The sequence below is a fragment of the Euprymna scolopes genome, chromosome 22, assembly GCF_053919585.1.
Source record: "Euprymna scolopes isolate OS-2025 chromosome 22, ASM5391958v1, whole genome shotgun sequence".
Lineage (NCBI taxonomy): Eukaryota > Metazoa > Mollusca > Cephalopoda > Sepiida > Sepiolidae > Euprymna > Euprymna scolopes.
Window position 1 is genome coordinate 18,275,274 of NC_136503.1, and position 14,740 is coordinate 18,290,013.

Consider the following 14,740-nt stretch of genomic DNA (forward strand, 5'->3'; position numbering starts at 1 on the left):
TTGTCCGTGGTCGAATGAGAATCAACAAATCGTCCTTCCTCCCATACTGTTATTGTCTTCAAAATCGGTAAAATCGACTATTTTTACAAATGAAATCGATTTTTCCTCTTCGTATTAGAGATCCTCTCCCCGTGGTATAATGGGGGAAAGATTCACATGTCTCCTTGCACTGACTTACTTCACAATACATTGGATAAAATCTAGTGTTGATTTTAGAAAAATTGGCTGTAAATAATATCTCCACTTTAAGTTTAAAATGCAAAATCAATCATCATGGCTTAATTGTGCCCAAAACAGAAATATTAATTTCGAACGCGCCCCTGTCTTATCAAAGAACCATCTTTTAATTTTATGATTTTTAAAATCTAATTACCTGAATAAAACGAACACATGTAAAGTATCATACTTCAATTGTGCTCTAAAATCTATTTCGAAGACGTTCTTGTCTTATATATATATTCTACAGCTGTTTTATAGACTGGGCTTTTCTGCTAGCCCGGTGATTAAAACTTCTCAAATGAACTTGCATAAAAAGTATAAAAGTATTAATTTTGGTCAAATCGGATATTCTTCTTTAATCGGATTTTTTCGATTATCGATTTTTGATACTTGTCAGCTGAATTCAGATACGAAATATCGGCCAAGTCGTTTTCGAGTTTATAAGGAACTCTCTTTTTTACACACATAAAAACTCATTTATATAATTGTAGATAGATAGATTGCTTGATATAGCTAGATAGATATTTATTGAATTATGTTATAATAAATAATACAAACAGTAATTTTATGAATGGGATTGAGATTGTAATAGTATTAACATTTTCACACAAACAAAAAAATCAATATTTTTTTAAAATAAAATAGCAGAAATCAACAATATTTATCCAAATATTTTTTGAAATACGTTCAATTTTAACACATTAGCAAAAGCTACGTTCTAATAGTGCACTTGCACAAAGTGTAACGAAAGACAAAACAATTAACAAATATTTGGAAGTCATAATAGAAATGAAAAGGTAAAATTAACCTATTAAATTATATATATGTATGTATGTATGTATGTATACATATACACACACACACACACACACACATATATATATATATATATATATATATCAGTAAAATAAAGCTGAAGGTATGATTATCAGGCCCTTTTCATGCAAATAGACTAGGAGAGGAGATACTCCTAAAAAACATGGACCTTTTCTTGCGTATACTATTTCTAGATGGTGTGTTTGCTCATTCATGCTGGACTTGGCGCATGCTGGTTCAGGAGAAGTGCGGTTGTTGATGGCGCAACATTTGCTTCATTTCAAGTAGAGTGTCAGTAGATCTCAAATTAAGATTAGTATAAGTCAATAGACTGACACACCTCGTCCGAAGACATCCCAGGAAAAATTAGTGTGTTTTGCATGCAATACGTAAATTAAATCAAGCCATTTAGAACAAGAAAATGGATGTTAACAAGAAAAAAAGATGCACGAAGGATCAAAGTCAAAAAGGGAAGTTGCCGGAAGCAGGCACAAAACCGATTCTTTTTCAAAGCACCTTGCTCACGACATCGCTTCTTTTACATAGGTAACTAGACACGAAAATGGTGAAGTACTCAGCGTTGGCTATCAGAGAGAAGGCGATAATCAGGAATACACACAGCTGTCGACACCTCTCGCGTAAATTACCGGATCAGTTGGGGAAAGAACATGATAAACCAGCAGAAGGTGCAGTTTACTTTACTACCGCCAACTTGAGAATATCTATACAATATTTCTGGCCGTCTGTCACTCTGGATGTTTGTTTATCTGCTTGTATGACCTTTAACCTTTTTTCTCTGAAATTCCTTGCTGATTTGACTGCAATTTTGTAGAAGCATTTTCTATGATAAGCTGAAGCGACTCAAGTATTATGGCATCCGTTCCATGCATAGTAAGGAATTAATAGGGATTAATAGGGAACACTTATTACAGTACAGTAGGATCACGGGATACAGCATTAATCAGTTTCGGGCTTGGTGAAATCGCTGTATGGCGAGACCTAAACCAAATTTTATACAGTACATATTAAAAATTAGTTGCAAATACAGAGTGAGACGGAGCAACTTGCTTATTCTAATTTGGCGCTCTAAAACAATAGATGTTCCAAGAATAGTAAAGATGTACTTATTTGAGATATTACGGTTTTAAGTTTGGTTCTTAATGTGGGTTATTCATTTTTTTCTTTATTTTTAAGGAACTAAATCAGCATCATTGAGTGGATGAAGTTGAAACGTACTTTTGCTGTTGAGGCAGTTTTTCAAGCGGTCAATCAATAGTCGCAACGCAGCGTGCATTCTGTAGGCATTTCAGTATTGCCCGCTGTATTCATGTTTCTGGCCAGTTGATTGTTTTATGGGTAAATAACTCTATGAAAACGTGTGATGTAATGAAAAGGAAACCTGACCTCCCACGAACAGCAGATGCACCATAAAACACTGACACATTACGACAATCTGTTTTGAGATCGTCGCGACGGTCTGCCTGCAAACCACGCATCTGCTCTTGGGTTGTCTGCCCGTTCTGTGAGACGAATCCTCCATAAAGGATTTAAATTTCATGCCTAAAAATTTGTTATGGTGCAGAAATTTAATCTACGCGATTTTATTGCTCGTGAAAATGCATTTAGGGCGCCTTTGGACTTGCCTAATGACACTGTTGTCTTCTTCAGTGATGAGACTCACTCCCCTCTTTTGGGATCTGTAAAAGGCAAAACATGCGCCATTGGAGTCATGAAAACCCTAGAGAACTTCATCAACGTCCTCTACACACACTACGTGTAACTATTTGGTGTGCACTATCGCGAGTTGACACGACTGGCCGATATTTTTTTGAAATAAAAAGAACAGGCAGTATCAGTAACACCTCACTGTTATGTCAACATGATCAATAAGTGTTTACCGCGAACACTGAACCAGATAGGTGTGGAAAATAGTGGTGTCAATGACTGTTTTATGGAAGACCTGCACAGGACACCTCATTCCCTTGAGGAGCAATGCATTGGCCATCATAATCCCCTGATTTATCACCATTTGACTATTTTCATGGGAATATCTGAAATCAATTGTTTACAACGACCGTGACTAGTACCTTTAATCCTATGAAAAACAGCATTTGTCGAGCAGTCGCTAACATATCCATCGAAATGCGGGAAAGTGTTGATCGAAGCTTCAGAGTCCGATTAACTCAGTGTATAGAGAAAAATAAACAAAATCTTACTGATATCGTCTTTAAAACTTGTAAAAATAAAATATAAATATTGGACTAACTGCAGTTTTACGAATTACATGCATATTTACATTACTTGAGTTTTGATTGATATCCTAAGTAAGCAAGTCGTTCTGTACTATCCTGTACCATACAGTATATACTACGCATATATACAATCAAATAAAATTAGTAAAAACACTGTAAGGTGGGGTTAAAATATCGTAATCAGGGGCCAGAAAAAACACCGTATTCCACATTGTAATCTGAAAAAACAACGTATGCGTAGAAAGAGATTACTATCCGATTGACAAGAAAGTTATTGTGGTTTTTAACATTTAAACTCAACGGAACACATTTTGGATCAAACAAAATTGTATTGATCGAAATAAACACCGTCAGAATCAACACATTTTACAACGTAAAACAAGTGTATGCCTGCCAGCAACATAAAAATCTTGCCTTCTGGTGGCGATGATATGTGTTATCTTTATTTCTTTTGTGCTAGTTTGCTGCATTCACTTTGAATGTGATTCAGAACTTCGTCTCATTGTTCATAGATTCTAGATTTTGTTTCTTGTGTTTTGCCATTTCAAATAATTCATAATGGTTGATAGTATTTCTAATATTATTATTTTTTAAGCATTTCTCACGCAGAAAGTTGTAAAGATGCTTGAAAAAGTGGTAGTCGGTAGGTGAGAGGTTTGGCAGTGAGGCACACTCTCGTAGCCCAATTCGTTTAACTTTGTTGTAGGGTCGCTTTAGTAACGTGAGGAAGAATTTGGTCTTTTCTGTTGACGGTGGGTGTTGATGTCGAAGTTTCTGATGCTTTCATTCATTTGTTGACAGTAATTCCTCGATGTAATGGTTTCGCCTGCATAAAAAAAAACTGTAATTGTTGGGACCGGTCGCAGACCACCAAACAGTTAGCATGATCTTCTTTTGGCGCACTCTGACTTCGGAAAATGTCGATATGCTGTGTCGGCGTCTAACAACTGAGCTAAGCGTCACCAGTTGTCGTAAAGATCCCAATTTCCATCGCAATGACAACCCGATTGAGAAACGGATCGTTTTTATTGTGTAAAAGACCTGGAGATGGCACTTCATTACGGCGTTTTTTTTTTGTTTTTTTTTGGTTGTCATTCAATTCGTGCGGCACCAATTTATAAAGTTATTTCGTTTTTCCAATCTCTCTCAAGTAGTTGGAAATCTGCGTATTAGCTACGTCTTATTAAGAAGCAAGTTCTCAAACAGTTGTGCGTGAATTGGTTTCGACTAAGGTTCTTAGTTGTCACATCCGATAGCCGACCACTGCGTTCAGCATTTAAAACATTCTTGTCGCCGTCACGATATTTCCTAATCAGCCATTGTACTGTGCGTTCAGTAGTGGTTCCTGTGCCCAACGCTTCGTTAATATCACGAGTTGTTTCAGAAGCTTTTCGGCCTAGCTTGAATTGAAAAAAGAATTTTATTTTTTCCATCTTGTATACAGCGTTCTGAAAAAAAGACATAATTGTTTAAAACGATATGATTTAAACGGTTAGATAGAGAGAATCGCCATTAAAAACGATATATAAAGTAAAGGTATTATAACGAAAACCTATTTGAAAATATATCGTTTAAAATCAAAATTAAAAATTCCGCAACAAATTTCTCATCAATCTAATACATGTATTATTTTGTCAATGTTGGATTTTGCAGTATTGGTTTCGTTTAAAATTGTTTGGGTTTAATGTAATGGTTTTTGATTGTGTAGATCTCAAACGGTTCCTATCATAAAATTTGCTTTCACTTCAAGATTATTTACTTTCTGATGAAATCACTCGTTTGCTTAATGTTTGTTTCCGCTCAATAAACAAAAAATGTAACGAAAAAATGGACATTTTGTTTCTTTTGCCGTAGCTAACAAAAACTGGCAGTGCGATAAGATGAAGGTCGTATAACCGATGACGTAACTGAATGGCGCCAGTTAATGTTAATTTTAACGCATCGTTGCTCTTAGCAACCACTGCGTTTTTCTGCTTCTGCCATTGCAAAAACAGAATGATGGAGATTACTGACCTTGTCTCTTTTAGATGAATACTGAAAGGCGGAAAATAGTCTGATATTAGATAGAATAATACATGCAGAAAAGTACAAAGTTTTAAATTTTATTGATACTTGCTTGATAAATATTTTGATTTGTGCGGTCAAGCACACTAAAAAATACATTCATTTCTTGTTTTAAAATACAAATATATAAATAAAAATCCAACTACGCGCGAAAAAAGAAATTAATAAATTTTAGAGGCGCAAAGATTTCACAAAATACGCCCATGCAAATTCTGCGGTGAAAAAAACGTAAAAGGTGTTTCGTTCCGCGGACGTAGTTGAAAGCATACCACGTGACAAAGGCGTGCTCTTTGTAACCAATCAACGTTCAAAGAAAGACTTGCTTTTCAAGCTTTTTTCCCAGCTTGCCTGGGAGCCTCTCAAAAATATATATAAACGCTGAGCGAATTGTTATCATTTTCTTATTTTCCCATTTCTCTTGTCAACGTCTTCGTTGCTACTTCCTTTCGGCAGCATGACGAAACACACTTATTTACACGGACGCACGAACAGAGAGAATAATGCAGATATTCAGTCGCGCACAGAAACATTTATATTTCATTTCTTATCTCATTACACACACAAGAAAACAAGCATGTTTCTCACTAAGAAAACAAATGCCATTCTCTTCTTTTTTTCTGTCCGTTTAATGAACATTCCACAAAAAAAACTATTACATTTATAACAAACTGACTGGCAATGATTTCGGTGCTACCTATTAATTTTTGTAAAAAAAATATATTTATTTCGCATATTTCATTTTTTTTTAATTTGTTATTCATTTGTTGTGGAAAAAAGGATGTAATAAGACTTGATTATTACTACAGATAGAATAATACATGCGGAAAAATACAAAGTCTTTTTAGTTATTGGTAGTTATTGAAAATTTCTTGATAATCCTTCCTGTTTAATATTCATTTTACGGCATCAGACTACACGTATACGTTTCTAGAAAAAAATAATCATACTACAACTCATAAAACGCATAAAATTTTTTTTAATTACATTTTCACCCCAAACAAGGCACATTGCACTTTGGTGTAGGGGGCTACTATCAGGGTCAGCAACTACTGCGGTACTATGTAGGGATTTGGGCAGCCAGATGTCGGTTCACGTTGCGCTTGAGCTTCTGCATGTCAGTAAAGTTAGGGAAGCAGGATCCTTAAATGGAATTCCAGAGTCTAGCGGTTTTGGGGAAGAACCTACTGGAGTAGAAAGATCTTTTACATCTAGGGATATCTATTGTGTGGGGGTGGGATTTAGCTGCCTGTCGGGTTTGTCGAGGGTGTCTACGTCGTGGTAGCACAAGTGTCTGGAGTTCATCAGAGCATTCACCATTAAAATACTTGTAGAAGAAGCAGAGAGATGCAACGTTTCGTCGATGGGACAGAGGCTGAAGCTTAGATGCCAGTTTAGGGCCTATCAGATTGGCGACTCTTTTTTTAACCTTGTCTAGGAGCGAGAGACAAGTAGTAGACGCACCAGCCCAGATGTGACAACAATACTCCCTACATGAGCGAATGGTGGCCTTATAGAGATACAGGATACTTTCAGGTGTCAGTAGTTTTCTAGCACGGTAGAGAGAGCCTACCTTTTTCGCAGCGGCCCTAGCAATGTTTTCAATATAATTGTTCCAGCTCATGTTTCCTGTGAACGTTAGGCCAAGCAGTTTGAAAGATGTACTCTCAGACAGGGTGTCACTGGCCATTGCTATTGGTGGAAGAGAAGGTTTCTTGTAGTTATTGAAGGAAACCAGTTTAGTCCTGGCAGCATTGAATGTGACCATCCATTTATGTCCCCATTCCACTACATATTGGAGGTCATCCTCTAGTGTTTCTGCCATTTCTTTAGATATGTGTTCATTAGTTTTCCTGTCCTGCCTGTTATAGAGTGTACTGTCATCAGCATATATACCCATCTCAGAGGCAGTTTTGTCGGGGAGGTCATTAATAAATATCAGGAACAATAGAGGTCCAAGAATAGACCACTGAGGCACTTCCGCATTTATATCATACTGTTTAGATGTTCGACCGTCGAGGACAACCTGGATATTACTCTTATCTAAGAAATATTTAATTATGCTAAGTATTCTACCAGTGATACTGTATGATTTAATTTTCCTGAGGAGACCCTTGTTCCATATCCTGTCAAAAGCCTTAGATATACCTGGAGCTACCGCTCTGCCCCCCCCCCCCGTTGTCCAGTGAATGCTATATGCGTTCAGAGATTACAGTGAGGATGTCAGCTGTGGAACGGGCTTGTCTAAATCCATATTGTTTGTCAGTCAGAAGTTTAGCATCTGTAAGGTGCCGCACTAGAGCATGGTTAATTATGGTCTCAAATATTTTGGTAAAAAGTGGGAGGAGGCTAACGGGGCGATAATTTGATGGGTCAGTCCTTTCGCCAGAATTCTTGAATATTGGTACAAAAGAAACAGTTTTCCAACAGCCCGGAAAGCATAATTCATTAAGGCATTTGTTGTAGAGTTTGGAGAGAACTGAAGCTACTTCGGCTGAGCACTTTTTTAATAGCATAGCTGGGATGAGATCACGTCCACATGCTTTTGAAGTGTCAAGATTTTTTATGAGCAGGGGTGATTTTAGATCGTCTAGCGTGGCGTTTGTCATCAAAGGAAAGACAAGCAGGGGGTGGTTGGAAAGGTCCAGTGTGGATTTCGAGACAAACCGGCTGGCAAGCATATTAGCTTTCTTGGTTGCTGAGGAGACAACCTCGTGATTGTTGGTTAGCGGGGAAATTGTTGATTGCCCATTATTTGTTGTAGATTTTCCAGAAGTCACGATTTCCTAATTTTCGTGCTTCGATGCGTTTTTTAATGGCTTCAGTAAATTCTATCTTGGCTGTTGCTATTTCTTTCTTAACGTTATTTCTAGCTTCTATGTACTTCTGTTTCTTTGAACTGGACTTATGTCGGTTAAATCTGCGGTATGCATGCTGCTTTGAGCAATGGCAGTTGCGCAAGTTGAAGTAAACCATTGGGGAGAGTGGGGCTTGCTATAAAATTTCCGCATGGGAATATGTGCTTAAATTGCTTTTTTGAACCATTCAGTAGTCTCATTTGCACACTGTTCAGCAGTGAGAGAAAAAATGTTTCCCCATGGGGCATCTCTGATGGCTTCCCAGTCAGCTTTACTTGAAAGCGTCGCACATATTTAACAAACGGTTAATAATTACAGGTTACATACACCAGTCTAGATTAAGTTGAACGCTTTGGGGCCGTCTTATATCTCTCTTTCAGTAGTAAGTAAAATATATCGAAGACGACCTAACGGTTCAAGTCCAACAAGACTGATGCAGAGTCTCCTTCCTACGACTGAAGGTCAAACTAACGTTAATAATATAGAGAGGAAGCCAGTGTTTTTGTTCGTCTGTGAAAAATTAATTAAACGATACAAATATAAGTAATTGTAGAGTTTTATCAGTCTAAAAGGATGTAGGTGCGCACGAAAGCCAACTTTATTTAAACACCTCGAAAACGGGCCTACATCACTGACAAAAAAGCCGATATGTCACCTACGTAGGATCGAGAATGGGGATTATCGAACCAAATAAGGAGCCAAAACAAACGAGGGGATAGAGACAAAACTAAAGAGGGGTTACGACCACATATACACTCTAGCTCAGCTAAACTTAGGAAAATGTCTAATATTAACCTATTCTAGCCTAAAAGGTTCGATATCGTGTCAATGTTCGTTCGAGGTACTCAAAATTCTCTGCCTAAGTGACGTTCAAAACCACTCGAGATTAGCGCAATTCACTATGCACTAGGGTAAAACTATTATCCACCTTTCGTTGAAATTTGGCGGAGAGATTTTCAACTTCTCCAGTTATTTGAAAATGAAGACAAACTGGGGTTCAGTGAAGGTCTCATCTCCGTAAGTTTTCTTATGTCGTGTTGACCATATCACGTCTCTCATAACCGCTAACAAGCAAAGAAAAGGTATTATTATTATTCTTTTTTCACGGTCAGTGCCCAGTTTCAACACGGAGAAACATAATTCAGTACAAAACACCGTCAGTCCAGCATACAGCCGGTGAAGCCTTCAAATAACGCACACATAAGTCGGACGATAGCGCAGTGGAAAAAAGGGTGATCGAAGTCTTTTTCTGGTAAGAAGGTACTCTACAAAACCCGTTGCGAAAAGTTTTTACTGACCCAGAGAGCATTTCGAATTACTAGCCAGATGAACGATGCTTCGTAATTATAGAACCAGCTCATCCCAGACACCCAAAGCCATATCGAGCGACTCTCTTAATTCGTAAAACCGAGCCGCTCTATCTTTTCGTCGCGAACATATTCCCTCACCATAGCCCTATATAGTGTTTTATGGGACAACACTTGGGTGTCAGACAGGCTTTCTTTCACCTTTAGAAGGAATCTAAAGGACTGTCGACAACCCTGATAAATGGAGCACTGATTTCGGTACAGTCTGTGTGCCTTCCCGTTAGCCGAGTGCTCACTTTTCAAAGCCGGGAAGGCTTTCCAAGTGTCTTCTTTCAATAAGCTATCGTTTCCTTCGAAAGGTATATACATTCGCTTCAAGTATATCAACCTAAGCGTGGGTATACGAATCTCGACAGTATGCTGACGATATAATTGCGCTTGTAACGAGCAGTACCGAAGCTAGAGTCGTCGACATAGAAAGAAGACGGTATGAAAAGGTTACAGGGGTCAAAATCAACTGCAGTAAGTTTGTTTGCTTAAAAATTGGTGCCAGGGACTAGTCATACCGAAACCGTCTTCAGATGGATGCAGGTAACAGACCTCCCGACTAACCATAGCTTGCTTTCTGTGCCATAGGAACGCGAAAAGAGCACGTACCAGATAACTAGTAAGATCTCCTTGAGTGTAAGCACTGATAGACAGTATAGGATGAGAGAGTAAATGTGTGAATTACAGACCTCCGCTCGGCCCTTCAACGTAATATTTTGAAGGACCACAAATGGGATGTTGCTTCGACCGTTTCCAATACTTCTGCCCAATTTGTCTTCAACTGAAGGCCATGGCCGAACCAGATGCCGAGTATTTTGCAAGGCCTATCTGTCAAGTTAAAAGGTCCCTGGCACCAATTTTTAAGCAAACAAACTTACTGCAGTTGATTTTGACCCCTGTAACCTTTTAATACGGTCTTCTTTCTATGTCGACGACTCTAGCTTCGGCACTGCTCGTTACAAGCACAATTATGTCGTCAGCATACTTTATCGGGATAAAGCTACCAGGTAAAGTAATCCTGAAAGATTGGATTCACCTCAAGCTTGCGAGAGCAGGGCACTAACGCAAGCACATAGAGCATCGAGGAAATCGGACTACTTTTAGGAATAGCCCTGGATAAATTGAAGGTCTCCGATCTCACAGCATTCACCTCCGCCATAGCACTGGGGGTTGCATACAAGAGGCGAATCCAGGAGTGAAATTGAGGTCCAAATTCAGCCGAGAAAAAAACAACCTCTAAGTAACAATGATCACCCAATCGAATGCTTTGAGCTGATCTAAAATAAAAAGCGCGGCCTCTGTGTCGACTTTTTTATGATCAAACGTATCATGTGCAAGTTATCTTGATTTGTCCGGCCCATGAGTTCTGTCCACCACGACCTGTTTCAGAGCCTTAAGGACTTCTTCCTCTATTATAAAAACCTTCACACCTAGCCGCTTCGGTCGCCCCGAGAAAGGTCGGCTAAATAGATGTCGAATTGCTCAAGAATCAGATCCTGAAAAGAAGATCACGTCGTGTGTGTTCACGGTTGGTCCGTACGGTAATGTGGCACTGGCGATACGTCGATCAGTGGACCGTCGGCGCTCTTCCACACGCAGTGAAGCGGCCACGTTTATTGCCTCGTTCGGCACTCTTTTTAACCCAACCCTAACTACGTATTCCTATTCATCCATGTAATCCAAGGAGTCCAGTTCAGCCTTAACTATAGTATAACTACTACTATCCCCCTCCTCCATCGCCCGTTGTAATCTAGATGCTAGTGTCGCTTTGGCTGCACTTAGAACTATGATTCACATAGCGACTTTAATCAGCAGCAATGGACGTAAAAACTATTTCAGGTGACCCCCACCAATTATTCCCGATTTTACTCTCTAGTAGTTTCCTCTGTGTTTAATAACAGCTGTTCCTGGGAGTCTTTACAGTCGAACAACGACGTGTTGAACTTCCAGTATCCACCATCCTTGGTTTAACACTTCAAAGTTTACCCGAACCCGAACGAATAACCGCTGGTCCGAATAAATTATATTGTGGAAAATTGGACAATCTAATAACCCTTGACTGACTCTTCTAACTAAGAAACGATCGATGTAATTGGAGAGTTGCACCAGATCGGAGCCGCGTCGGACTGTTCAAGTCTCTACTACGTCCCCGGGGTTTTCCTTTCTAAATTTCTCGACAAGACCAAATCTGTCGATAAAATCTCGAAATGCTTTAACATCCAAGTTTCGGTTAGTAGTCCTTAAGGAGTTACCCCTGCGCTGTAAATCGGGATCCAAGACCCCGTTACAGAACCCTGCTAAAGCTATCTTACGGGACGAATTCAATGGCTCGATCCACCGGAAAAAAATATGCCAGCTCAGTACGGTTATAAGGCGCGTAAAACCTAATAAATCGAAATGCCACATCCTTTACGGTAACATCCACAACGTGAAATCTTTCATTCGGGACTTCAAAATACTGGGATACACGGCGCATTAAGAGTGCGCTCAACAAGTCAGGAGACCTCTCTTCAGTGGACTGAAACAGATCTAGAATGAGGCATGTAATTATTGCTGGTCTGGTAAACGTGTTGCAAACATAATTATCTGTGATAAGGAATGATATATAGGAGAGCTATATGTTGTGCTATCAGCTGCGTCCGTATAAGTAGAGAATCCAAGCCAATATGACGACAGTACAATCTAAAACTAAGCTTAAACCAGGCTTAGGGACAAACAAATTCAACTTGCCTCCTCCCTTGAGGCTTGCATTCACAAATATCCGTGGGCTTAGAACTAATTTAGCTGAAGTTGAAGCATTTCTCTTAACACTCCGTCGTGTCAGTTAAGATAAAAACGAAATGTAAGAAGCCCCCAGACGTACCCCTCTACCGTACTGTATACCGATACTCTATGGCTGACTGGGATAGCTTCCGTACATTCATATCTGATTTACCTCTGCACTCCATGTTTTTAAAAAGGAAGTGTCCTCTATAGTATCAGATCTGACCGAATGGTTAATTGTAGGCATGGGCCAATTCATACTATCTAAAAAAATTCCAACAAAAACCTAACAGCCAGCCATGGTTCTCCCCAGAATGTGCTACTGCTATCGCGCACAGAAATCACTTTTTCCATAGCTACCAAAGTAATAGATGCACTGAGACTAAAGCTGCTTTCAGGACTGCCAGCAACCACTGTAAAAGAGTAATAAAAATGCAAGAGAGCTATATGCCCAGTCTGTAAAATCCAAGGTAGCTGATCAGCGGCTTGGATCCCACCAGTTTTGGCAAATAATAAATAGGATCCTGAACAGAAGTGTGCGTTCTATCCCAACCATTATCAATGGACCAGAGGTCATCTCGTCAGCGTCAGACAAGGCCAAACTATTTGCCAAGAACTTTGCAGCTAATTCTACCCTATGCGAAGAAGGCCATCAACTCCCCATATTTCCTCCTATAACACAGAACAAGCTAGGTAACATACAAATATCCGTGCATGAGGTCGCCAAGCTAATCAAGGACCTAGATTCTTGTAAAGCAACTGGCCCTGATGGCATCCCAATTATAGTGTTAAAAAAGCTCAACCAGAATTTGTTCCCATCCTTACGAAACTATTCAAGCGCTGCCTTAAGGAGAAGTTTTCAGACTCCCTGGAAGACCTCATCAGTTTGCCCTGTATTTAAGAATTCAGGTGATAAGTCATCTCCCTCTCAGTACATACCTATAAGTCTCCTGTGTGTTATCAGTAAGTTGCTGGAATCCATATTAAATAGAGAAATAGTCAACCATCTCAGCAGGAATAACCTTCTTAGTGACACACAATATGGTTTCCGCTCTGCAGGATCTACCGCAGATGTGCTGACATTTATATGCCACAGGATTAGTGAATCTCTTGACAAAGATTTCCTTTCTAGGGCAATTGCTCTTGACATATCAAAGGCCTTCGACAAGGTATGGCATAAGGGTCTACTTCACACGATTTTCAGCTACGGTATAACTGGAAATGTTTTCTCAATCATTAAATCATTTCTCTCCGATAGGCTCATAAGAGTAGTGGTAGATGGACAAAAAATCAGAGGCCTGCAATATAAATGCTGGAGTCCCTCAGGGGTCAATCCTGGGCCCAACTCTCTTCCTGATCTACATCAATGACCTCCCTAAACACATACTTAAATCATTCGTTGACATCTATGCTGATGACACGACCATCTACGGCAACACATCAAATGATGTAAATGACAAAGTTCTCTCGGATTCTCTCTCTCTGATCTCGAGCGCGTGGTTCAGTGGGGAAAGATGTGGCTGGTTACCTTTAATGCATCCAAAACCAAACTCATATCCTTACATCATCAACGCTCTGATCCCCAGCTGGCATCAATTGTGATGGATGGCTCTCGTCTGGGTGAGGCCCCGTGTTTTGACAAGCCTTTGGGTTTGACCTTTACTCCTGATCTGAAATGGAACACGTACATTAAGTCTGTTGCCAAGGTCGCTTGAAAGATGGTGGGATCCTTCTACCGCTCCAGAAGATATCTCACTACTGATGCAATTCTCTATCTATATAAAAGCCAAGTACGTCCAAGGATGGAATACTGTTGCCATCTCTGGGCAGGGGCTGCTAAAAACAGTCTATCCTGCTTTGACAGAGTACAAAATAGACTTCGTGGCTTAGTGGGGGATGCCCTTTTCTCTAACCTGCAACCTCTCTCCCACAGAAGAGACGTTGCGAGCCTATCCTTGTTTTATCGTTATTTCCATGGCAGGTGCTCGTCTGAACTTTAATCTCTGGTCCCCCCTCGACAATCTTTCTAGAAAAAAACACCCGTCTAGCTGAATCCACTGTGAAAAATTTCCACCACTCTATATCTGTGCCTTAATCAAAACGCGGATTCCATGAACAAAGCTTCTTTCTTCGAAATGCACGTCCGTGGAACTCTGTTCTGTCTGCCTGCTTCCCACCTGACTACAACTTAGATGTGTTCAAGTCTAATGTTAACAAATTCCTAATGAACTTCCCCCTTAAGTAAACACTTCATCAAATCTCCACACTAACGTACTGTACTTGCAATAACCCTTATCCCTGAGTGGCTTCCGGGCCTTGATAAGTGGTGATCACTGTGTAAAAAAAAATACCCCGGATATCTTAGCACTAAGTGAGACTAACCTACACTCCTCCATCTTCTCTAACCACTTTAACA